The sequence below is a fragment of the Maylandia zebra genome, linkage group LG7 (genome assembly GCF_041146795.1).
Source record: "Maylandia zebra isolate NMK-2024a linkage group LG7, Mzebra_GT3a, whole genome shotgun sequence".
Classification (NCBI taxonomy): domain Eukaryota; kingdom Metazoa; phylum Chordata; class Actinopteri; order Cichliformes; family Cichlidae; genus Maylandia; species Maylandia zebra.
The window spans coordinates 7,838,650-7,866,230 of record NC_135173.1 but is presented as its reverse complement, the minus strand read 5'-3'; the positions used below and the strand labels follow the sequence as shown (position 1 = coordinate 7,866,230).

Sequence of the window (27,581 nt, the reverse complement as noted above, 5' to 3'; positions counted from 1 at the left end):
TGTACTTTGACTGTCTGCTCTCCTGATAACTGATGATGGAGGAGAAGACATGAAAAACAAATCAGGCTGAATTCAAGTTCAAAACACCACGAGGACCAACTGCAGGTCTGAACTGACTCTTTATCTTTGCTCAGGAGTCGAGGAAACACAGCAGGCAGTGAAAAGCTGAACAGATTTCATCACAGTAGATCTCTTTGTGAGAGTTTTCATTCAATTATGTTATTTTCTTCTTCTTCTTCTTCTTTGTTCTTTGTTGCCACACAGAGAAGAGCAGCTACCTGAAGGCAACAATAGTCGTTGATCTTACATTTACTTCCTTACTATATATGACTCTGGATACTGTTGCTCCTGTGAAAAGAAAGCCTCAAATTTAGAAGTACTTGACTCCCTCGTATAAATCTCAAATGTGCAACTTAAAAGAGATAATGTGTGCGCTGGAGAGGAAGTGGTGTCTCACTAATTTGGAAGATTGTCATTTAGCCTGCAAAAGTAGTTTGCTGCTTTATTTACAAACAAACAAACAAACAAGTCATCAATAAAGTTAAAACATCTTACTGCACATCTTGGTTATAGAAAGATTTAAAGAAAATAAGAACAACCCGAAATTTTATGACTGTAGTCAGGCTGACAAAAAGTCAGCGCTCTCTTGAGCAACCATTTCTTTAATGTTATCTAGTAACTTCATGGAGTTGTTCAAAAATAAAAGTACTATAGCTACTTTCAACACCACTGATATCTATTTAGACTATTTTTCTCCAAGTGATATTTTTGAGTTCAGTAATTACATCCTCCAAACCATCAATGCGTCTTTTAGAGCCCATTCCTACAAGACTGCTCAAGACTACATCTGACACCAAGAAGGTCTATAAGCTGACACCGATGGCCACAGTTGGTGTTATGTTTTAATTAAAATTTAGTGTTGTGTACCCAGTTTTTTATGAGGAGAATGAAGAGTTGTTATATTATTCCAATAAAACAATTACTCCAGAAATCTTTGGATGTGGTGTGAAATGTTGCTAAGAAAGAATGTAACCATTAACAAAAAAAGTAATATTACAGAGGCCTCGTAGAGGCACAGTTGTTGGTGCTGTTTGTGTGGAGTTGTTCTTTATGTTCACCTCAAATCAACCTGAGTGTCATTTCTCTTTAGTTCTGATCTCACTGCTCAGCTGCACAACAAACCAAGGTCAGTAACCTTCTTCTGTCACAGTTTAAACCTGAGAAATGCTCAATGATATGACCTGATGGGGTTCATGTTTCACAGTGGATATCTCATATAAACTGATGAAATGAAGGATTCATTAGAGAATTATAACAGTTTTGACAAAAGTATAACAAATCCAATATCTTTATTTATTTATTTATCTTCAAATGTATTTTTCTCATTGTAACCCTCACAGCTCGTCTGACTGTGAGTCCCAGCAGCTCTCAGTTCTTTAAAAGAGACTTTGTGTCTCTGAGCTGTGAGGAGGACGACAGCTCTGCTGGATGGACTCTGAGGAGAAACACAAGCACACAACACAGGAGTCAGTGTAGAGATGGGTGGGGAAAACCAACTGGTTCCTCCTGTAGCATCAGCTACACCACCACATGGGACAGTGGAGTTTACTGGTGTGAGTCCAGAGAGGGTCCCATCAGTAACATGGTTAACCTGACAGTCACTGGTAAGCTGAGTGTGTGGAGTTAGTGTTGATGAAGCTGTGTGTAAATGGATGAAATGCTGTAGTTTGTCTCTGTGTTGAGGTGGATCAGTGATCCTGCAGAGTCCTGTCCTCCCTGTGATGGAGGGAGATGACGTCACTCTGCTCTGTAAAAACAAGACTGGTCCCTCCAACCTCCCAGCTGCTTTCTATAAAGATGGCATCTTCATTGGGAATGAGTCAACAGGTCACATGACCATCCAGCATGTTTCCAGGTCTGATGAAGGCCTCTACAAGTGTGACATCAGCGGTCATGGAGAGTCTCCATCCAGCTGGATCACTGTCACAGGTGACACACTCACCTGTCTGTGTTTCTGCAGCTTTCAACATTCACAATGTGACGACAACTTAGTGACTGTGTTTGCTTTATTTTAGAGAGAAACACCACCACACCTCCACCTACATCCACACCTCAACCTAAATCTACCTCCGCTCCTATTCTCTCTGTGTTGTCGTCTGTTGGATCAGTCTGTGTTTTGGTTCTGCTGGTGTTACTGGTTCTGCTGGTGAGACGATGTGTCCACAGGAAACCTGAAGGTGAGACTCAGAAAATTGCATTTCAGATGTGTGGTTTACCTTCAGGACATAATCTCGGCAGTTATTAAATTTGTTTTGTATTCATACTGAAAGTAGCTCCTGTTTGTTACATATTACAAATGTAGAATTTCTTTGATTAGCAGTTCAATTACGGAATTTTATTTTGCTGTTAAATTTTGATCATTTCAGCTCAACAAGAAAAAGCACGAGAAGAATGCATTGCAGATGACATCACGTACAGTTATGTTAAAAAATCCAAACAGACAACCAAACATAACAGAGGTAATTTTTTTTCCTTTTTTTGATGAATTGTTTGAAATATATTTTTATTAAATGAGAACTCTAACATGGAGATAAAATCCTTGAATTATACCCATGAAAACTGGAACATAAACTACTTGGATCAACAGCAGCATTATTGCTGGTCAGGTGATTGCATTACAAAATATTAAAAAGCTCCAGCTGTACAATTATGGTTCAGATTTCTAGTTCAATGACTCCAATTAGTTGAGGTGAAGCACAGACAGCTAAGAGCTATAGCTCTAATGACGCATACTTTCAATTTTATTTTATTTACCTAAATTACAACAATAGTCGCCTCAATTTGCTTTATATTGTAAGGTAGACCCCACAATGGTACAGAGAAAAACCCAACAATCATATGACCCCCTATGAGGAAGCACTTTGGAGAGCGTGGGAAGGAGAAACTGCCTTTTAACAGGAAGAAAGCAAAAGACATGCCGTGGAAGAGAGCCAGAGATTAATAACACGTATGATTCAGTGTAGAGAAGTCTAATTTCTGTTTCTTACAACTATTTCTGTTGTAAAGTTGGACATTTTAACACATCTATGGAGACATTCTCACTGTACGAAATGCCAAAACTGCAGTTTTGGTATTTCGTCTTCATTCTACTGGAATTGAGGGTGTGATATCATGTAATTTGACTCTGCTGTATAGTTCTATTTTGAAGCAAATTCCCCAACTGAAGATTTTAGACATGCCGTTTTTATGTCTTATTGAAAATAAAGGTTTGTCTCTGTATTTGTATAGGCAGGAGCTTGAAAACACACCTTATATTAAACTGATGAGGTAGCAAAACACAAATCCAAATGGGAAAGTCCAAAAAGAAAAAACACTAAAGCTCGCTGGCGTTAGGACACGTAGAACAGGAACTTAAACATGGACAGAAACAGTACAGCAGTAACAGAATGATCGTAACAGTGTGATATGGCAATGACAAGAGGGAAGAGAGCACAAAAAGATAAACAAAATATAAACAAACAAATGATAAACAAAAATACACAAAAAGAGAAGCGAAACTGAAGACAACACATACAAGATATAGGTTTGCAAATAAAACAGGAAACTGAGCCTAAGATGCAAAAAAACGACTCAAACCTACAAACTAGACACAGAACATCAGTAAACAAACACGGACACAAGATTAACTAACACCATTTAATTAGCTAAGAACTAGAAACACAGATAACAAAAAACTCAGAGACACTAGGAAATATTAAATTATACTCCAAAGATTAAATACTAAAATAGTTAAAGAACATAATTTCCTTCACAAAGCCAAAAATAAATATTGAACCCACAAAAATTCTAAACCCAAGGTTAATGACCCGTGGACCCCAAGAGCTTGTAAGAAGACTTTGGTCAAGCTTCACAATGCAGCAACATTTTTGGAATGTCTGTGTTTAAGGACACGATGTTCTCTGATCTGAACCTCTCCAAGAGTTTCACTTGGTGTTTGTTTGCTGCTGATTGTTTCTGACTGTGATTAACGATGATTCATATAAGGGATGAGAACTTTATGAAGCATGTGAGAGATGGTCAGAGGTAGAATAATGTGTATAGTTGTGAGAAGAAAACAAACATCTTACTGATTTGAAATTTGGAATTACTTTTTTACAATTATATTGAAATTAACATTAAATTTTTTAAATTTTATTTATTTTCTTTGTCTAAATCTAAAAGGTTCCGAGGTTGTTGTTCTCTGTGCTAGATTGTGTACTTGTGGTCTGTGGTTGACTGAAGCTAACAGCTCTGCAATCATCCAGCATCCTGTATAAGATGAAAAAGAAGGTTTAACAAAAAGGGTGCAGGTGTCGCATCGCTTAGATGGTGTTAGATTTAGTTGTTGAATTTAAAAACAGAATAACAATTGGATTTAGTCAAATTACTCAAATTGTAGTAAAAGTAATTTGGACTTTTAACTTTTGTTGTTTGAATAGAAAAAGTAAATTTTTTGTAGTGAAGATTTCTACAGCATTTGTGTTTGTACTTGTATTTAAATGATCAGCTCTCAGCTGTTCTGCACTGATGTCCTCTGTGTGTTTTTTATTGTGCAGAGTCTGATACAGATGCAGTTTATTCAACATTGAAAATTGAAGATGTCATCAAAGACAAGAAAAACAGATCAAAGACGAGAGGTACAGCTGCTCTTCTTTGTCTCCATCATGGTTCTCTTCTGTGGACAGGAACTGAAGCTTTGATTAAATCTATATGCTAACATAAGAATGCTAATGCACTGATGGTCAGTAGGTCTGTTAATTATATCCAAAATGTTAAGTAGCAAGCTAATATTTACTAATTGGCAAACAGCAGATGGAAATATTGAGTCCTATAATGTTTTTTTGGTTTGGTTAGTCACCTGGAGTTTAGAAATTACAATTAGCCAGCTAATCATTCTGCGCACCCAAGATAATAAATTGTTCCCACAAGGTAACAAATCACCACAAATCATGACAGTTGTGATAAGTTCAAAAAATACCTTTGAGAAAACAACAAGGTCCATTGTTGTTACCATCAGTGTGAGAGGCAGCTTAAAATAAATCAGTGATATTTAGAAAATATGTGTCTGGGCAGCTGACGTGATTCATCGTTGTGCAAAATAAAATTTCCAATTCCAACTTTAACCATGGAAGATTAAATATTTGTGAACTAACTTGAAATAAATCCTGCTGAACTTGGAGGTCTATAAGTTAAAACACAATAAAAATGCATTAGACATCCAACTAAAAGAATGAATTAATAGTTCATTCATAGAACTCAACCCATTCTGTGATAACAAACTAACAGGTAAACAATGTATTGTGGACAATCAGCAGACCTCCCACAGGCTGATACATGGGTAATAACAATACATGCACACTGTAGAGGAACATTTCATTTAAATGGAAAAGTTAAATTTTCCATTGCCAGGATTCATTCAGGGAAAAGCTAGTCTTCTCTTTTTAACAAGTATTTGTGTCTTTTTCACCCCGGATATAATTTTTTTCAGGCACACTTTAATACCTCATGTTTTCATGCTGTTCTGGTCTGTCAAATGCAAACAAACAGAATTCATACAACACTGCTAATAAAAACTAAAAATATTTAAAAACTTCACCAAAACACCCAACATATCTCTATCCAAAGTCAAGACCTGGAAGCAGAGCTGACATGCCTCTCTGCAGCTTTCACATCCTGTCATCACAAAAAAAAACATTTCCACAAAAACCGTGTCAGCTCTCAGAGCACCAAAAATAATTTCCTGAAAATGAGGAATAAACTATCTTAGCATTGTGGGTTCATATATGAAACAGTTTTCTTAGTTTCTTACTTCTTAATAGCCTACGCTCAGGTCCACCTTAAATAGATCAGATTTGAGGTAGGTTGTAATGGTTGGCAGCGCCGTAACTGAACATTTCTTGATGCATGTTCAATCATCCAGGTAAGTAAATCCCAAAAGGTTGATTCTGTTCATCTGGACATAATGTTTTGTGGGAGAAACGTTTCGTCACTCATCCAAGTGAATTCTTTAGTCATGATCAAGGAACTGACCTCCCAGCCCAATGTTCATTCAGTGGGCTAGGTTACATTATTGTACAAATGTACTGTTTATGAGACACCTGGATAAGTGACGAAACGTTTCTCCAATCGAAAACGCTACATCCAAATGAACAGAATCAACCTTTTAGGCATAACTGAACATGTGAGTAAAATGCCCAGATGTGCTTACTGTCTTGTTTAGGCACAAACATAAGTTGTTAGCATCGTGAATGTGTTGTTAGAATAAAATGTCTGAAGAAACAGACTGAAGAGACCAAATGTCCTTTAATGCAATGAAGCAAGTTCTGCATGTTTAACCACAACATCTACTTCCTGTTGTTGATTCTAGCCTGAAGCTGAAAGGACTTTTCACCACAGTGAGTTCTGGTTTGTCCAATGGCAGTGTTGATGCTGTGAGAACTTGTTTGTTTGGTGCTCTGTGGTGAAGTGTGTCAGACTGCACTGAGATGAAGGTGCAATCTCTGTGGTTGTGCACCTTGTTTTTCACACAAACACCTACAAGTTCTATGCAATTAATTCTTGTTTCTCAGCAGAGGTGTAAAGAAGAAAAAAACTGTGAAAACCTGCAGCTAGTTGCAGAAGATCTAACTTAATCTCTGCATGATCAAACTATATAAGAATACTATTGTACCTGAAATATAATTTTTGTTTATCTGTGTGGGGGTTTTCCTGCAGAGACTGACACAGCTGTAGTCTATTCGGCAGTGAGAACTGAGGACATCGATTATGGACAAATAGCTGTTACACCAAAAAGGAAAAGAGGTACTCTTTATGTTCTGGTGTTCATGCTAAGCTAAGATAAGATAAGCTAAGCTAACTAAATCATTTATTAAGCTCAGGATATCAAACAGTTTTATCATCATTTGAGGAAGAAAAATGTTTTTTACTATACATTTAAAGTATAAAACAGAATGTACAGTGGGGGAATTATTTATTTGATTCTCTGCTAAATTTGTAAGTTTGCTCACTTACAAATAAATGAAGTCTATGTTTTTTATGTTTTAATTTTAACGGAGAGAGACATAATATCAACCAAAAATAATAAAAGAATAGACAAATTAATATTATTAAAGTTATAAATGGATTTGCATGTCATTGAAGGAAATAATATTAGATCCCAATCAAAATGTGATTTAGCAGTTGGTGGAGAAATCCTTGTTGGGAAGGGCAATTATTTGTTATAAGTCACCAGGTTTGCACACATCTCAGGAGTGACTTTGACCCACTCATCTTTACTGAAACCCTCTAAATCCTTTAGTTTTCTTGGCTTCACCTCAAAACATCAGCTCCCTCCTCAGATTTTTAATAGAACTGTTCTAGGCCACTCCATGACCTTTTGCAATTCCTTTTTTTGCCTTTCTTGTTTGTTTTGGGTAACTGAAACGCTGGAAAACCGATGCCTGACCGATCTTCAGTGTTCTGGCTGAAGATTGGTCAGGCATAGAGATTCTGTTCCTAGGTTCTCTTCGCTTCCAAGATGGTGCTCTAGAGGGTCGCATCCATTGACGTTGTTCTGTATCCTTAGCAGAAACACAGGCCCAAATCGTAATGATACCACCTCTTTGGATCATACTCGGCATTTCTCTTCCTCCAAACACAGCAACTTGAGTTAATGCCAGAAAGTTGATTTTGGTTTCTTCTTCTTTGAAAAATTTCAGTGTTCAAAGTCAAAAGTCAAAGTCAACTTTATTTGTCAATTCTGCCACATGTACAGGACATACAGAGAATAGAAATTCCGTTACTCTCAAACCCTAGATGAAATAGCAAATGAACATTTAAATATAAGAGAGTGATTAAAAAATGCAAATTCACTGGTAAACCTAAGACAGCCTGAACATTGGCCTTTTTGAGCAGGGGAACCATGTGGATTGTGAAAGAGTTACAGTGGGGCAAAAAAGTATTTAGTCAGCCACCGATTGTGCAAGTTCCCCCACTTAAAATGATGACAGAGGTCAGTAATTTGCACCAGAGGTACATTTCAACTGTGAGAGACAGAATGTGAAAAAAAAATCCATGAATTCACATGGTAGGATTTGTAAAGAATTTATTAGTAAATCAGGGTGGAAAATAAGTATTTGGTCACCTCAAACAAGGAAAATCTCTGGCTCTCACAGACCTGTAACGTCTTCTATAAGAAGCTTTTCTGTCCCCCACTCGTTACCTGTATGAATGGCACCTGTTTGAACTCATCATCTGTATAAAAGACACCTGTCCACAGCCTCAAACAGTCAGACTCCAAACTCCGCCATGGCCAAGACCAAAGAGCTTTCGAAGGACACCAGGAAAAGTATTGTAGACCTGCACCAGACTGGGAAGAGTGAATCTACAATAGGCAAGCAGCTCGGTGTGAAAAAAATCAACTGTGGGAGCAATCATCAGAAAATGGAAGACATACAAGACCACTGATAATCTCCCTCGATCTGGGGCTCCACGCAAGATCTCATCCCGTGGGGTCAAAATGATCATGAGAACGGTGAGCAAAGATCCCAGAACCACACGGGGGGACCTGGTGAATGACCTGCAGAGAGCTGGGACCAAAGTAACAAAGGTCACCATCAGTAACACACTACAACGGCAGGGAATCAAATCCCGCAGTGCCAGACGTGTTCCGCTGCTGAAGCCAGTGCATGTCCAGGCCCGTCTGAAGTTTGCCAGAGAGCACATGGATGATACAGCAGAGGATTGGGAGAATGTCATGTGGTCAGATGAAACCAAAGTAGAACTTTTTGGTATAAACTCAACTCGTCGTGTTTGGAGGAAGAAGAATACTGAGTTGCATCCCAAGAACACCATACCTACTGTGAAGCATGGGGGTGGAAACATCATGCTATGGGGCTGTTTTTCTGCCAAGGGGACAGGACGACTGATCCGTGTTAAGGACAGAATGAATGGGGCCATGTATCGTGAGATTTTGAGCCAAAACCTCCTTCCATCAGTGAGAACTTTGAAGATGAAACGAGGCTGGGTCTTCCAACATGACAATGATCCAAAACACACCGCCCGGGCAACAAAGGAGTGGCTCCGTAAGAAGCATTTGAAAGTCCTGGAGTGGCCTAGCCAGTCTCCAGACCTCAACCCCATAGAAAATCTGTGGCGGGAGTTGAAAGTCCGTGTTGCTCGGCGACAGCCCCAAAACATCACTGCTCTCGAGAAGATCTGCATGGAGGAATGGGCCAAAATACCAGCTACTGTGTGTGCAAACCTGGTAAAGACCTATAGTAAACGTTTGACCTCTGTTATTGCCAACAAAGGTTATGTTACAAAGTATTGAGTTGTATTTTTGTTATTGACCAAATACTTATTTTCCACCCTGATTTACGAATAAATTCTTTACAAATCCTACCATGTGGATTCATGGATTTTTTTTTCACATTCTGTCTCTCACAGTTGAAGTGTACCTCTGGTGCAAATTACTGACCTCTGTCATCATTTTAAGTGGGGGAACTTGCACAATCGGTGGCTGACTAAATACTTTTTTGCCCCACTGTAAATACATCCTGGTGTAATGTGTTACCAGTGTTGTTCTTGGTGACTGTGGTCCTAACTACCTTCAGATCATTAACAAGCTACTCCTGTGTGGTTTTGGGCTGATCCACTGTCTTTCTCATGACCATCTTTACCCTCGGAAGCAAGAAAAACATGGAACTCCAAACAGAACATGATTGATGGTCCTTACGTTTAACTTTGAGTCTTGCAAAGCTGCTCTGGAAATAAGCAATGAGAAGAGTTTGGAGATTTTGTATCTATTATCCTGTCCTGTAGAGTCAAAGACAGACAGTTTCCCATCAATCATACCATAAATTACAGCCAAACTTAAAGCCAATAACAGTGTGTCTCTATCAATATACTTCCTTCAGAGCATTAGCTGTAGTAAGCCATATACACTATGTGCTTACTAACTACTGCATTTCCATATTATGACAGTTTAACACTAACTGCCTACAATAAATGCATGCGCATGTTCTTTTAAATCTATCTGCAGCTTTTGATCCAGTAGAAGCATTTTTTTCTCAACATCTGTAGCTCACAGTAGCAGAGGTTAAATTTTAGGTCCTAGTGTTTTTTCAGTTTAAAATTTACTGGGTCAGAATTTACACACCCACGCCTCACTTCCCTGCTACACAACCACTGTGCACTACTGCTCACCTTTACTCTCTGAAACCTCACTGCTCTCTCACCCAGTGAACATCCCACGTAGACAGAGGGTGAATGCTGTTTCTGTGCCGGCAGAGCACAACAACTAATTGGTCCAATGTTTTCTTGAAATATTTTGCTAGACCCATCAATCTATCCATTTTCTTAGCTGCTTATCTAAATTAGTCACGTGGGGAGCTGGAGCTTACCCAAAATGGGTTGTATCCTCGTGAGGTATACCCTGGAGAGGTATCCAGTCTATCACACGCTGTCTTTGTATGAAATGTGGCTAAATCTTGCAGCAAAGCCACAATTCACAGATAAGACAACAACTAAATATGTACCCAAGTCTATCAAAACAACATCCAGTAGTGAACAGAGGCAATATTTCATGGTTCCTGTTTTTATGGATTGCTGTTTGTCTGAAAAATATTCTGTGAGAAGCTGGAAGCAGCAAAAGATTTGACTTTTAATGTCACTGAATGTATTTGATGCAAACGTTTCAGCTTTGTGGGTTGCAGATTTGACTGGTGTGAATTTCAGAAAGTAGCTACAGTGTGGGCGGTACAGAAGCTCTGTGATTTGTGTCTGAGGTAGTTCTCAGTAAAATCTGAACTATGTGACGCAGAGAGGTGGAGATTAGAGTTTTGGTTGAACTGCAAAGCTTGTAATCATATTTCATGATGTTTGAACTGTGTGTGTTTGTGTTCAGACTTTAAACCAGAGCCAGACGTCATCTACTCTTTACTGAAGTAGTCCACCAGTCCAACCACTGACGTCCAGCTGCTGGTCTCTAACTGGTCCCACAGCACCTCAGACCAGAGGACATCCACATGTTCAAAATATTTTTATATGTTTGACATCTTTTTCTTGTTAATTTAGACACATATGATTTAAAAATCAATTCTTGAATTTCAACTTGAGTTTAAGCGTGTATTTTCATGCAAAATCAACAGCAAAATTATAAATATATTCATATGTTTTATGTTCTCAGTAACTTTTCTGTTGTATATATTATTTATGTTTGCTGGCCTTTGCTGACATGGTTATGTCAGCTTAATAAACTTTTGTTCACATTTGTTTTCCTCGTGTGGTTCTGTGGGTTTCACCAAGTTGCAGATGGAAAATTTGACTTCTTCCGGTTTGGTTGTGGCTAACCAATCCTCGCCCCGTTTCACTGCAGAAAACAAAGAATAAACATCAAACCACAACAGAAGCAACATTCAGTGTATACAAAGTGCACGGAAACGTTCAAGTGAAGTGCTGAGTGTCTATAGAGTGAACTAACCCAGAAACCGAACAGTAGCTATGATGAAATAAAAAATGGATTCACATTAACTAATTATTTAATTGTAAGACAAATAATAAAATTAACCGCTATAATCTTTTTTACATTTTAAAATTATTATAACCTCAAAATTTGGTATTTGTGTGTTTGTCAGACACAGCCGTGGGTTAACCTGGTCTATGACAGATGTTTTACAGCTGGTTGTTTGAGGATTGTAAAGCTGTTTATGTCAGCAGTGTTATATTTTATTTATTCATAATTGAATACTAATACTACTATTCAATTCAATAGTAGTATACTAGACGAATACTACTATTGAACGCATTTTAAATGTGCTGCCACCTACTGGTCAAACTGAGTGTTACAGAAGACCTTCAGTGTCACTGCTTCACTACAAGCGCGCTAAAATCCCCCAAATCTGACACTCCCCCTGTTTTCTGTCCCGTTACTAATTTCAGATTGTTTACCAACTGTTTGATGACATCAGCTTTTCTGCTGTCTTAAAGTCATGTTTCTGTTTTTGTCTCTGTTTATTGCCTGTTTCTGTTAAGTATTCATTAATTCAGTGTCCTCTGTTTTTAGAGATCAGCTGTTACCTTATACTTACAGATACTGAATGAAACAAGTGGCAACACAAACATAGCACTGGTATGATGTGAGTAGAGATAATCACTGATTTGGCCATTAGTGTTCAGTATCCATTGATGAGCTTTAATTGGTTGACACATTGTTTTACATTCACGAGTACACAATGTTTTCTTAATTCTGTCATTTATTTTTCAGTGTTGTTGTGTTTGTTTGTTTTTTTTGTTTTACTTTGTTTTGTTTTTTCTAATATCTGCTTTGTTTTCTGACATGTAGAACCGATCATGGTGTTAGGGGTTTAACCACACATGACTGTTTCACTCTCTGGCCTAACCTTCATGTGTATGTTCAGAGTCTTTCCTGGTGGGTATTAAATTTGGTCATCTCAGAATTAAATCTTTGCTCTTTGCTGTTAAAGTTGTGCTGGTATCTTCACTGAGTGATGGCCTCAAATATTTGGTTAACGGAGTGCTTTGAACGCTGGTATGAAACTTGGAGGCCATGTTGTTTTCTTTCTTTTTTTTTGACAGCCAGAATTTACTGTATTTTGATGAGAGGGACATTCTAAGGTATCAGCAAACACTAGCTAGTTAACCTCAACCAGGAAGTAGCGCTGAATACATCACAGTCACCTTTAAATGAGGATTATCTTTATCTACAATGAAATAAAACAGTCACTTTGTTAGGTACTCCTCTTGCTCACAGTATTATTCCATTCATCCATCCGTCAATTTTCTTCTTCTTACCAGGACTGGGCTGCAGGGACAGCAGCCTAAGCAGAAATGCTCAGACCTCCCTCTTACGGAACACAAAGGCGTTTCCAGACTAGCTGAGAGATATTACCTCTCTAGTGTGTCCTGTGTCTGCCCCGGGGCCTCCTCCCGGTGGAGGAGGTAACCCAGGAGGTAACTTGTCAGACACTCAAACAATCTCAACTGGCACACTTCAATGTGGAGGACTAGGGGTCCTACTGGGATACTTACACAACTCCACTTGGGGCAGGAACTCGTCCTTGACCCTGACTGGGCACGCCACTCTTTTCTGGCTGAGAACCATGGCCTCAGACTCAGGTGCTGATTCTTTTCTCCCCCGGTCCCATGTTTTTTTCATGTATTGCTGCTTACATACAGCCAATTTTGACTTTTGTGATATGTTGTTAAAATGAGGAGAAAATGATTGTTCCTCCTGTGTCTAAGGTTTGACTAATAGATGGACTCTTCTTTCCAGCACCTTGGCATAGACTTTTCCAGTGAGGCTGACAAGTGTGATCCCCTATAGCTGGAACACACCCTCTGGTTCCTGAAGATGGGAACCACCACCCTGTCTAGACATACTGTACCTGATCTCCACACAACATTGTAGACGCAGGTCAACCAAGACAGCCCTGAAAAAGTCCAGAGCCTTCAGGAACTCAGGGGAAGCCTCATCCCCTGAGTTGGTGGCATCTGTGTGTGGTTAATTTGGAAGTCCTTAATCCAAAGACAAGTGGAGTTTGGAAGTCCTATGTCTGACAGTTTGGTAAAGGGACTGTGGGGAGGATGGAATCAAATGACTCACAGTCTGTTTCATCACCATCCTGCAGTCATATTTGAGGGAAGATGATTTTTATCAAAAGTGTATTAAAATCCAGCCAGTGTATTAGAAACTACACAGTCTCACTACTTAAGCTCTTTATATCAAAAAGTGGAAGCATCACTGGTGAGCCGAGTGTTTTCATGTTATTATTTAAAGTAAAGTATCGGCCTCTAGTGGCCACATATAAGCCATGTGTGAGGATGGTGTTCATGTAAAATGTGAATCATAGTGTTCCAGTCAGTCATCAGTGTGTCTCTGCACAGCTGTAATTAAAATGTGTTCAGAGGGCCTCAGTGTCTGAATGGTTCCAGTTCAGCTCCATAACAGCAGCGTCCCTGGTTTGATTCCTGTGTTTCAGCTCATATCTGCCTCTCTCACTGAGGGGGACGTCCACTACATGGACATGGATATGTTCATCAACCAAACTACAGATCACTGAGAGCAGAGGACATTTGAATTTTTTTAATTATATTTTTTTCTGTGTGAAACGATGAATATCTTATTACATAAGTTTGAACATTTATTTATTTTACCTTTTCATTTGCATTCACGGTGGACTAGACATTTTTTTTAATTGTTATATTTTAAAAATATACTTTTACACATGCACAACTCTGTTGCTTGTGAAGCTCACACACAAGAATTTCACTCACATGTACTGTACCAATGTACCTCCACATGTGATGTGACAATAAAAGTGATTTGATTTGATTTGATAGGCTATTACCCACCACATTAAAAACCAATAGAAAAGCTCCTACTCAAAGGAAGAGGGCGGGCTTTACTTGGTGTCAGTGACAGAAATGAAAAAAAGCTCAAATGAGTGAGAAGGACGATGAAGGAAACATCTGTGCTGTGTCTGCTCTGTAAGTAGAATCTCTGTGTTTGTTTGAATTCTTGTACTTTGACTGTCTGCTCTCCTGATAACTGATGATGGAGGAGAAGACATGAAAAACAAATCAGGCTGAATTCAAGTTCAAAACACCACGAGGACCAACTGCAGGTCTGAACTGACTCTTTATCTTTGCTCAGGAGTCGAGGAACCACAGCAGGCAGTGAAAAGCTGAACAGATTTCATCACAGTCGATCTCTTTCTGAAAGTGCGCTGACTTAGTATAAGGATATGTTTACACTGCTATGTTTTTCAATGACTTGTGCCAAGACAGTGCAGAGCAGCCACCTGAACGCTACTTCCACAGAAGTTGATTATCTTGTTTTATATTTAATTTTACTTCTTTACTATATACAACTCTGGATATTTTATATCTATATATATTTTCTCCTCTCAGAAAAGTCTCAAATCAGAAGTACTTGACTGCTTGGTATTACTCTTTAAAACAAATAAACTGGAAGCTGGAAGCTGGAGAGAAAATAGTCTCACTAATTAAAATATCATCATTAAGCCTGGAAAAGTTGCAATATATAACCCTAACCCTATACATATTTATTAAACCCTGTGTAAAGTTAGAACATCTTATTATTCATAGTTTTATAGAAAGAGTAAATGATATAATAAATAATAGAAATAATAGAAAACAAGAACAACCCTAGGTAAACCCGTTTACTGTAACCAGGCTGACAAAAAGTCTCTAGAAAAGGTCTAGAACCAAGCATTCCTTTAAAAGTTAACTAGTAATGGGTCATACTTCACATGAAGACCAAAATAGTTCCAAAGGCCAGATCTGAATGAGGGTGGGGGAGGTTCGATTTCCATGTTGCAACAAGCTTAGCTTCTGTCTTGCTAGCTTGTGCTGCGCTCAGTGGATCTGCGCTCGACAGTGCAGCCTAGGCAGATAAGTCGAACGCAGATCCACTGAGCTCTCAACACAGACAGCATCGTCAGAAGAAAAGTTGATAAAATAAATTAAAAATGTTGTATTGTTCGATACATATGTGTACTGAACCGAAAGCACTGTATCGAACGGTTCAATATCGATACGAGTATCGTTGTACCCCTAGTATATATTATATTATATTATATTATATTATATTATATTATATTATATTGTATTATTTATAATATTATATATAAGCTTGCAGAACTGGGGTAACCTATGACAACCGGAAGGAGTGTGTTTGGAAGCATGGGCTCTGAAATTCCGATACATAATCTCCAATAAAATATGGTGGCGGTAGTGTGATGGTCTGGGGTTGTTTTGCTGTCTCGGGACCTGGAATAATTGCTGTGGTAAATGGAAACATGAATTCTGCTGTGTACCCAAACATCTTGAAGGAGAATGCCTGGTCATATGTTCATTACCTCAAGCTGTTTTGAACTTTTGGTTCTGCAGCAGGAGAATGATCCAAAACACACCTGCAAGTCCACCTTTAAATGGCTTAAGAAAAACAAAATGAAGATTTTGAAGTGGCATAGTCAAAGTTCTGACCAAATCCAATTTAGATGCTGTGGCATGAATTTAAAAAGGTGGTTCATGCTTGAAAATTCTCCAGTGTGGCTGAATTACAACAATTGTGTGAAGATGTGTGGGCCAAAAAATGTAAAGGACTCTTTGCCAGTTATTGCAAATGCTTGATTGCATATTTTTGCAGCTAACTTACTGCCAAACAAGTTAATAGGTTTCCTCTCATCAACCACAGAACCCTTCCCCACAGACATCGTGTCGACTCCAAGCCCACCTAAAACAAATAAAATGAGGAATCGCACTATTTAGTTGAAGTATGGGACATTTCTGGTTTTGTGGCACATTTGATTGGTAACAATTGGTAACAACCAACAAAACTTAAATGAATGAGATTTCAGGTGTGTAGTTACTTTTGGCCACAACTGAGCATTCAAAATGCACAGTTTCGCTCAAACATAAGTTAACAGGGGGAATATGTTGTTGATATGAGGTGTGTAAAGAAATGAAGGAAGAATGCAGATAACAAATATCCTTTAATGCAATGAAACAAGTTCTGCATGTCAAACCACAGCAGCTACTTCCTGTTGATTCTAGTCTGAAGCTGAAGACTTTTCACCATAGTGAGTTCTGGTTTGGCTAATGTCATGTTCATGTTGTGAGAAAACGTTTGCTTGGTGCTCTGTGGTGAAGTGTGTCAGACTGCACTGAAAAGGGGGCCATCTCTGTGGTTGTGCACCTTTGACTTCAGACAAACACCTACCAATTTTATGCAATCAATTCTTGTTTCTCACCAGAGGTGTAAAGAAATGGGAGAAAAACTGTGAAAACCTGCTGCAAGTTGCAGAAACTAAAACCTAATCTCTGCATAATCAAATGTGCAAAAAAAAAAAGTTTTGCCACAGCTGTGTTACCTGAGCTATTTTTCTTCCACAGAGACTGACATAGCTGTAGTCTACTCAGCAGTGAGAACTAACAACATAATTTATGGACAAATAGACGTCACAGCAAAGAGGAAAGGAGGTACAGCTGCTGTTTATCTTAACTTTGGATTGAGACATATTTCTGGTCTTCATGCTAAGCTATGCTAACCACATCATGACTCAAACTCAGGATATTAAATGTCTTGTCATCATTTCAGCAAAATTATGTTTCATATTTTGAATATCCCTGTATGCTCAAAAGCCACACCGGCCTGAGTAGTAAGATCAGATTAATATTTCCTTCAGTACTAAATCAGGCATAGAATAAGCACAGAGGCAGCACTAATGCGTGTATAAGATAAATATGGATTATTTGCAACTGCAAATCTTCCAAGCTACTCTGGAAATAATCAGAAAAGTTTCATGTTAATTATGAAGTGAGCATGGTGGTTTGCACTGTTGCCTCACAGCAAGAAGGTCCTGAGCTCAATTCCACCATCAGGCTGGGTCTTTCTGTGTGTTCTCATGGTCACAGTCCAAACATGGAGTTAGTGGAGTTGGGTTAATTGGAAACTCTAACTTGTGCACCACTGCTTACTGTTACTTTCTGCTGCCTCATTGCTCTCTTACCCTGTGAACACAGCAAAGAGATGGAAACAGGGCTGGACTGGTAATCTGGCATACCAGGCATTTTCCTGGTGGGCAGATGCACTTTTGGATCGATGGGTCAATTGAAAGCCTATTGCACATCATCTCTACATGCACTGACAGCAGTCTGTTTGTAAATTTTCATTACTGACACTGTATTGCCCAATCACATCACTGAACATCTTCGGGCCCTCCCTTACCTTTGCTGCTCATACAGAAGACAGATTTTAGTGTGGAAGAAGTGAAGGAAAGTTAGAGCTGAAAAGCTAAGAGAGACGAAGTAACCAAAAATAAATGCAGCACAATGGGTCAAATTAACTGGCTGTCAGGGCTGCTGCTGCACCATCAACAGGAGTACAAGCAACGACTAGTAGCAAGCCCTAACAGTCACATAAGGCTGTGACTCCATCCATTTTCTTAGCACCTGTTTAGTCCTGTGGGAGCTTATCTCAGCTGTAAGGCAAGAAGATGAAAAAAAACTGGAAAGCAAAATAATTCTGGTTGATAAAGCTCATGAAAAGATTCATGGTTCCTGTTTATACGTGTCACTGCTCGGCCTGTCTGACAAATATTCTGTGAGAAGCTGGGAGCAGCAAAAGCTTTGACTTTTAATGTCATTGAGTCTAGTTGATGCAAATTATTCAGCTCTGTGGGTTCCAGATTTGACTCTAGCTGCTTCTTGAAATTCACAAAAGTGTGGGCGGTATAGAAGCTCTCTAACTTCGGTCTGAGGTGGTTCCCAGTAAAATCTGAAATGTGTGACACAGATAGGCTGAGATTGGAGGTCTTGACTGAATGACAAAGCCTGTAATCATGTTTCCTGTTGTTTGAACTGTGTGTGTTTGTGTTCAGACTTTAAAACTGAGAAAGAAGTCGTCCCAGAAGTAGTCCACTAGTCCAACCACTGACGTCCAGCTGCTGGTCTCTAACTGGTCCCTCCAGCACATCAATCCGGAGGGCATCCATGTATTAAAAATATTTGTATATGTTTTATGTCATTTTATTACTTATTTAGTTATTGAACATTTAACGTTTTAATTATTAACATGTTTTGTGTTCTCAGTAACTTTACTATTGTATAAATGCTATTTAAGCTTGTTGGCTTTTCCTCCCATTGTAGTGATCTGGTTTCAGTCAAATTATTAAACCTTTGTTTTCCTCGTGTGGTTCTGTGGGTTTCACCAAGGCGCAGATGGAAAATTTGACTTCTTCCGCTTTGGTTGTGGCTAACCAAAACTCACCTTATTTTACTGCAGAAAACAAAGAATAAGTATCAAACCACAACAGCGGCAACATTACATGAATGTAAACTGCACAGAGACGCTTCAGTGCTGAGTGTGTGTCAAGAGTTTTCATGTCTTTATTTCCTGTGTCAAACAGAAACCGCCAGCAGCAAAAGAAGTAAATACATCTAATACCAGCTTCTTATGAAGTCAAAATTGTCTTGTTTGTCTGCTGTTCAGACAACAACAATAACAACAACAGCATAAACAAATTTTCAACAACTTAACTTTAGACTTCAAAAAATAATTACAAGTATTTTATAACTGTGCTTCATTGTAGGTGTGCTAGGCATAGAGGAGAGTAAACCTGTCAGTAGACCACCATTGTTTTTATTTTTGTTTTTGCAAAGCATTATTTTATGTATTGTTTCTCCTTCTGGGACTCATTCAAAGCTCCTGAAGCTTATTTTCTAAGTATGTCTTTCGTGAAAAGATTATATAAAAACAAAACATGATATTTTGGAGCCATTGATTGCCAGCTTAACGCAGAGAATAGGGTTATAAAAACACATTTAATGTCAGTGTCTTCATCATATTATCCATTAGGCTGGTTTACGTCTTGTGATCCAGCACAAAGACCCACCTCTTGGATTATTTTAGAATTGCCCCTTATGGAGCTGGTGTGGAACATTTTTTGGAAAAAGGTCTGACATAGTGATACTCGTGGCTTTCAGATGTTTAGCACCCTCTGGAGGAAGATGGAGGATACTCACAAAAAGCAAAACTGTTGTCTTTTGCTTTCAGACTGGTGACCGGGGTAGACTGGCAATCAAGGATGTTTTTCCCAAGGACATTTTAGAAAATGTTTAATTCACTTACTGGTAAAGAGTTTTCTATACACTCTTCAGTCTCAGCTGACTGCAGGTTTCCCCAATCTTATAAACAGCACATTTGCATAATGACTGAAACCAGCCCAGTGAGTGAATGGACTCCGCGAAAGTGACTCTGCGCTCAAACCAGCGTTCCTCCCTGTCCAAGATAGGATAGCAAAGCCCTCTTTTCCACTTCTTCCATGTACAAATTGGCCACAATGGGTGAAACTGGGGAGCCCATGGCACACCCATGTTTCTGCCTGTAGAACTGACCCTTGTATGTGAAGTAGGTGGAATGACGACACAGTTCCAGAAGCAAACACACTCGGTAGATGCTGAGAGTGGTCCTGTTGCTGAGGTTGGGGTCATCCTGTAATCTCTTACGGACTACCTCCAACGCTTCCCTGACTGGGATGCAAGTGAAGAAAGATGTAACGTCGTACGAGACCATGGTTTCATCTGCCTCCATAATGACATCGCTCACCTTTTCAACAAAATCCAGGGTGTTGTGGATGTGGTGTTCAGAGCTGCCCACCAGCGGGTTGAGGATCGAAGCCAGAAACTTAGAGACGTTATAGGTGACCGAGTTGATAATTCAAACAATCGGTCTTTAAGGTGCACCCTGTTTATGGACATTCACAGTAATGTTTCCAGCTTTTCCTGTTCGAGCACAAAGTATCTTCACAAAGAAGCTTAACTACTTAGAAGCTGAGAATCATACGGGGGGATAGATGTTGCCTTTGGGTTTGAAAGTCAAACTGTGGAAGTCTTTTACAGAACAGAGTGAGAGTGCTTTGCAGATTGGAAGCAGCAACAAGGAGTTGAGGTTGTTGCATTTCTTAGATGTGCCAGTTTTCTTGGCTGTAAATACATGACAGTATAATATTTATGATTTTTTTTTTCTCATTTTAAAAAATGTTTCTGAAATATAACAGTGTGATCCTAAGTGGATACCACTGTTATATCTTGGACACAAGGAAGTCAAATCAGCTCCCTCTGACCCGTATCAGTGGAGAACAAAGTTACTAGAACTTCCTGCACTAGAACATGGAGTATGATAATGAAATACTGTGCCATAAAAAAGACATAAAAACTATATCAAATATGAATGACTTTTTTATTTTTAACATCCACAGTTTAGTACAACTACAGTAAGTATATTATTACAGTTCTGTGAAAATGTTGTAAATTTTGAGCATCGGGAGCTCCTAAAACTACAAATGAAAAATGAAAGCGATCATTCTTTCTGTTTTTAATAGCTCAACCCCTCCTAATAACACACCTTTGTTTAGCTTCTCTCTGTATCATACCTTGTTACTGGCCTTCACATGGCTGATTTATTTTGTGCATTTTCCTCCTTTTTGCCTGTTGGTGTCTGTCTTTTGTTCATGTTGTCGGTTTTACATGAACAACATCATGACGGCGACTGCCCAGATTTCCCGAGCCTGTCCATTTCTGTCATCTGTCTTTCCCTGAAGGCTCAGCGTGAACACTGAGAGCTGCAGGAGAGTACTGCTTGAAAAACACATCCTGGCATTTCTGCATGCTGCCGTTCAGCACGAGATTAATGGGGATCCTGTTTCTGTTTTTGTTTATGTATCATGAAGATCACATAAACAACAATCCCAACATATACAAGAAAAACTACCAAGCAAAATATAAATTGGCGAAAGTCATTCTCCTTGCCTCCTCCCTCCTTCCCTCCATCCTCTGTGTCTCCTCCTGTCTGACCTGCAGGAGAGAAACAGGTGTGAGGTGTCAGCTGTCAGGTAGGTGATGAGTGAAGAACAGAACAGAATCCATTTCCTCTTCAAACTGCTGTCAGACATTATCTACTGCACTCTGATCACATCACTCAGACCAGCTGCTTTCTACAAAGTCTCATCAACAACATCTTTAGAAACAAACATCAACAACCAGGAAGCAGCTTCACCTCTGATCACACACACACTCAACTCTACTCACTCACCTGGAGGATCAACAACACTCAGGTAGATGATGCTGCTGGGTTTCCATGAGTATGTTTCTCTCATGATTATACGACACTGATATGTTCCAGCATCATTAATCGTCACATCCTTCAGAATCAAAGACACGTCTCCATCCTTCATCTGTCTGTCCTGCAGATCCACCCGGTTCTTAAAAGATGGATGCTGGTTTTCTGGAACAAAGTGACCGTCCCGGTACAAAAGGACATATTCTGATTCCAGGTCAGCTCTGCTCCACTCTACAACTATGATGTTGTTGTTTGGAGCTCGACATGGTAGAGTGACAGCCTGTCCAGTCTCAGCTGTGATGATTTTCTGGTCTGAAAGAGTAAACAACACAGAGCAGAGAGGATGAAGTCAGTTTCTGCTTATTGTACAACAGCCAATCAATGTGAGGATCAGAGAGATACCACTGAAATGCATGTTTTTTAATTGGTTTCACATTTACCTCCAATTTACTTCCTTTTACTTCCTGCTCCAAATTTCCTAAATATTTTAATAAAAGTTTTATATTTTCAAATTGCACCCAAATCCTCCCTATAGCAATTTCATTTATACAAAATGTAAAAAATATTTATGAGAAGGATCCAGTTTACTTAATGAGCAAATAATTAATAGATGGAAAATGGAACGAAAGCTCACTGGGAGCTTAAAATAAAACACTAAACATTTCTGAGCTGAGAAAAGGGGATTTTTTTGTGTGATTTCTGACTTCAGTAATAACACTTTAAACCGCAGCTTCATGTTGGAAGCAAACACATAGTAGCTCCGCAGAGCAGCTATTATCTGCAAGTAACCAGAAGAACAAGGCAATATAGCTATTAAATACCTTACAAACTACAAATATTTCAGAGGGTAGCATGCCATTGTAACTTCCACATTCATACATGTCTTCCACTAATATTCCAGCTGTAATTGAGGCCGGGAAAACTTCAAGTAAAAATATATGATGAAAATAATCACATCGTGGCTTTGAAGGCACTGGGATCAACACACATTCAAGCAGACACTCTACAAACAAGGTGGGTCTCACTACTAATAACAATTACTAATTAATAAGAGCTCTACAATAAAGCAAAGTACTATTACAAAGGAGTATTCGCACCACATTAAGAAAAAAAATATTTTGGGGGGAAATAAAGTCCAAAACATGAACATAGTCTCCCATAACGTGCCTTGTGTGGATAAGTTAATGAACTACTTCAGAATCAGTTTTAGTAACAACTGATGCAGTTTGGTAGAATAAAGAGGATATATGTTTTTACAAAGTCTTATACACAAGGCATTTTGTAGAGGGTATAGCTACTGTGGCAGTTTGACATGAAACAACAACTTTAATCTTCACGTTTCAACTTTTTTTCAAAACATTTTTTTTTCATGTGGCTCTAATACTCAGTCACAGCAACCATTTTTACCAGGGGTGATTCTAGTTTCAAACATTTAGGGGGGCTCGGTCCCCAGTCATTATGTCATGCACACACATGTCCAGTCTTTAAAGAAGTTAAAGAACTATTTGTAGCAAAGGAGATACGATGAGAAACATGTACAACATTCAGTCTCATTCACATAGAGGCAGTCCACCAAATCAATCTCTTGAAGTAGCATTATTAGCACTATTAAAATCATCCTTCTACTACACAGACCTGTACGCAAAGCAAACTTGCAATAGAATTACCTTCTATTAAGTTTTTGAATTCATTCAAACCCTCCCTTTATTATAGAGACTGAGCACAGAGCATCATGAACCCCAATTTCACGAGTGGAAAACAGATTTGTAGTGACATCAATGTAGTGGCAGCCATCCTGTCCATGTTTAGAGAGATATGAATCCTGTTAAATGCTGCTATTCATGTCAGCATGCTCTGTTTAGAACGTTCACTTACATTTTCTTCAGTGTGTTACTGGAAAGCACACAAAGCATGAAAGACATGAAAAACTACTTTGTGAAAAATGACTTGTTTTTCCAGCTAACTTCACCATCTGCTCCCTCATTCTTCCTGTTCTTGTACAACCTCTCTCTCTCCATACTCCTCACTCAACTAGAAACTAGAATATGACGAAAATATAATCTTATAATAATTATTATATGTATGTTGTAAAGCTACAGCTTTATAATTTTGGAGAATTTGACTACAAATTATCTTATCTGTTTCTTTTTGCTCTCTCCCTCTCTGTCCTCCTCTCTCAGACTCTGTCCCACCACCCAAATGTTTACTGTCACATAAACTCCATATCAATTTTTAAATTGAATACAGACTACTGCTGAACACAGAAAGGTAATGTTTTATTTTGTTTTTTTCATTTTGACTTGCTGTTACTTGGGTCTGGAGCTGAACTATAAAAAAACAACCTAAGCCAAATTTGAAAAGAGGAATAGAAATTTTTAACAAACTAAAACAATGATGCACATGAGCTCCGTGGCTGGCAACCATATACACCTGTGTAAAGATTTATATTTTGTTTACCCTTTTCCCCACTCTCCCTCACCTCGCCATACTTACCCTGTTTGGTCTCTTGACTTTCTCATCACTGATTGGTTCTTGAGTTTCTGTCATTAATTAAACTGGGCTAACACACATTATATACACATTATATAAGGACCTCGCTCCCTTTCACACACTCTTTTTTTATGCCAACATGGGACTGCAGCTGAGGTGAGTTTGATTTGTTCTTCTCACCTTAAATATTTATGTTTAAGTTAATAACTTTAAGCCCAATTTTGTTTTCCCTTTCAGCGTTTAGCAGTCAGTGTTGATTTAAGTGAAATAAATCCAGACATACGGCAACTAACTGATAGTTGTTCTCTGTGCATTCTGGTGATAACAACTCTAAGATGTTGTTATCACCACCAGTGCTGTTACAGTGAGCCCGCACAGAGGCGTTGCTGCTTCAGCTTGTCATTAATAGGCTAATACGACTGCAGCAGAAAGATGCAGAATGAATTTCATGACACAGTGATGCAGATTTAAAACACTTTAACTGAAATATACTGTAGCGACTTCCACAGTCGCTAGAGGCCGGGGATGAAGCCTGCCTATTTGCCTGACGCGCTGTCAACTTACGCAATAATGCCAGAGGTGGAATTGTTTGCTTGTTTATTAAAGTGCTTTGAGAGTTTACAGAGTAATGTCATCGGCTCCTGATTCAGACTCTTACAACGTCACAGGCTCTAATATAACGAAGCGAAACATGTTGTGCAGCGGTCAACAAAAACTACGGCTACCCAGCCCTCCTCTCTGTCAAAATCAAAACCAGTGAATGACAGACTGACAACGCCCATTTATGTCACCGCTAGCACCCACGTGACTCCCATAACAACCAAACAAATAAAAACCCAGTGATCATCAAAATTCAATACATTCAATTATGGCTCCTACATATACCAAAAGTTCAAACGGTTGTGATAAACGTTGCTGTTACTTACAAAGTATCTTATTAAAAATTAAGAATTTATTTTTATTTGTTCTGTAAATAGCATCAAAAAAGTTAGCTAATGTAATTTAAATCACTCGATATTAGCTAGTTTAAATCTTTAAATCCCCTAGTCTGCTGGTATTGTTAAATAGGAGGTTCAAAGGGAAGTTAAAACGTCACAACGCGGAAGCGCAACAATTTGTGACGCACTTGCTAAACTGCAAGACTTAATAAAATCAATACAAAAAAACGGACAAAAAAAATTAATCGTAAATTTTAGCGGCACATTTATTCGGCTAATTAACTCCTTGTGTCTCAGTGTCAAAAGAAGAAACTACACACAAACACGTTTCCAGCGTAACAAACATAACCGAGTTGAGTGGCCAAAAAACTGCCTCAGCCGTTCCCCTCTGCACACCTACAACAGAGAAGAAAGGCTTTTTGGTTTGAAATTAAAGACAAATCTCACCTGCACGGATTGAAACGAGGAGGCAGACTGACAGCACATTCCTGATGAGCGATACAGACGTTGCAGCGGACATTTCAGATGTAGGTCTGCGGGACGGGACACCGGAACTTTATGCGGATAACAAAAAATATATTGTCCCCTTGTCACAACTAAATTAATTGTAAGTTTTGAAATAGAGCAAAAAACACACTGACCACAATGGATCCGTTTCGGTTACCTGGGCTTTAAATATACGCTGATGACGAGCACAGATCTGAGATCAGTGTTATAAGCTACGAGGACGAGCCTGGGAATCAAGCAGGGTAGAATTAAAAGCTGCTTTACTTTACGAGAAGAACATCTTTGAATAAATATCCGAGAATAGAAATAACAGTTCCATTCAGTTATGTTCAAGTTATGGCCAAAATAATCACTTCTTTAGTAGCGGCCGGTAATAAACCAGTCCGCATAAAGGAACCGTGCTCTTTAATGAATTCAGCACAGACTTTACATCGTAGAGGTAACAGGGAGACACAACAAGTTATCCATCTAACTATACTCTAACTCTAAAACTTTACCAACTCCGCTTTACTCTTATTTCACGACACCACCCTCTAGTGGTGCAATATGGTACGATCATTGCAGGACACAACGTCTACTCTCTCTTTATGAACAGAGTTCACCAAATAGCGTAGTACAGAAATAAAGTAATTCACTGTTTAGCAAGTCACACATACACTTGTGAACTTAAATGCTGCAATAGTTATAACATCAGATTACTACAACTAGCAAAGCTTAATAAGCCTGAAACTATATTGCACTCCTACGTAACATGAAAAATTATTATTCCAGTTTTTCCATGACAATTTTTTCTTAGTGCATTGGTGGCAGAAAATCAGTTATTTTTAAACCCAAGATAGAACAAGTAATAACGTTTCTCTAATGTTCTTTTTCCAAGCAACCTTTTATGGTACAATATAGTCTTTGTGCCAGCGAGACTTGTACTTGACGCGCGGTCTTCTGGCAGTAGGTGAACCAGTAAGAGTGTGGTGCTAGCAGTGTCAGCGTTCTTTTCAGTCACTGGGCGACAGCGTGCTAGATGAGTGGCATTCCAAATCTTTCCATCACTCAGCAAGAAGGCATTCAAGCCTTTCGCTTTTTTTTTCTTCCTTTTTTTTTGCCTGTCCCGTTTGGTTCTTTTGCCATCAGAATTATTGTCTAAAGGTGAGGAAAGATGCCCAACGGATTTACTTTACCAAATGGACCATCCCAGACTTGCCGTAATGGTCCATTTTATTCACCTTTTATTGTTTATTTTATTGTTTATTTTATTTTCACTTGCTAGATACGGGACAGACTTGAATGAGGAAAAGAAAAGGGAGAAAGGAAGAGGGGGGGAAACAGTGGAGAAGAGGGACGGGGATAAAGGGCTAAAAAACAAAAAAACAACTAAATAAGCAGACATAAAAATACATATCAATCACCTGGATCACCTGCTGAGAAAGAAAAAAGAAAACAAGCAGAAGAGAACAAGAGTAATAGAATAAACAACATCACAATGATATATGGGAATATGACAGTAAATACTAAATGTTAAACATTATTGTGCAGCACATAAGATCAACAGAACACAGTGTGCTTTGAGGTAGGAGCCAAAAAGGGTGTAGTTTGTGGGTGTGATCACCCGTGTGTACACCTGTGAGCATGGACGCGCTTGTTTTAAAAGGTTCCTTCATGTAATGATCTGCTAGAGGGTGTGGGGGGGCCACAGCCCCGTCCTCCAGGGCGTGAAGCAGGTATGGAGGAGATCAAAACTCCAGACATCCAGAGGCCCTCAGAACACAAGAGACCAAGGAAGACCAACAGAGGGGCAGCCGCGCCACTGTCCCAGAAAGAGCTGAGGAGAGTCACAGATGAGGGCTCACTCAGCAGCCGCGGAGCAGAAGCCAGGGGGAGTTGCAGGAGTTGCAGTGACGTGCCCGTGAGCTCCGCCGGCAGCCAGCTGCGCCTGAGTGACCGAGCCCCAGGCCGAGAGGCCGAGGGCA

At 39.0% G+C, this 27,581-nt stretch overlaps 1 long non-coding RNA gene and 1 other non-coding gene across 3 annotated transcripts; one reads left to right on the top strand and one right to left on the bottom strand.

The window, feature by feature from the left end:
• The first annotated feature begins 2,093 nt into the window (after window positions 1–2,093).
• On the top strand, window positions 2,094–11,276 carry LOC111501537 (uncharacterized). The gene is made up of 5 exons (XR_002721541.3): window positions 2,094–2,237; window positions 2,427–2,519; window positions 4,596–4,676; window positions 6,754–6,840; window positions 10,925–11,276. It is a non-coding gene; the product is annotated as an uncharacterized LOC111501537 (long non-coding RNA).
• Window positions 11,277–20,784: 9,508 nt separating this feature from the next.
• LOC106676512 (uncharacterized) lies at window positions 20,785–26,071 on the bottom strand. 2 transcript variants are annotated; one of them, XR_013099639.1, is made up of 3 exons: window positions 25,752–26,071; window positions 25,558–25,664; window positions 20,785–21,994 (listed from the first exon to the last, which is right to left on the bottom strand). It is a non-coding gene; the product is annotated as an uncharacterized LOC106676512 (transcript). The 2 variants fall into 2 exon arrangements; XR_013099640.1 differs by having other exon boundaries at window positions 25,775–26,071.
• Window positions 26,072–27,581: the final 1,510 nt, after the last annotated feature.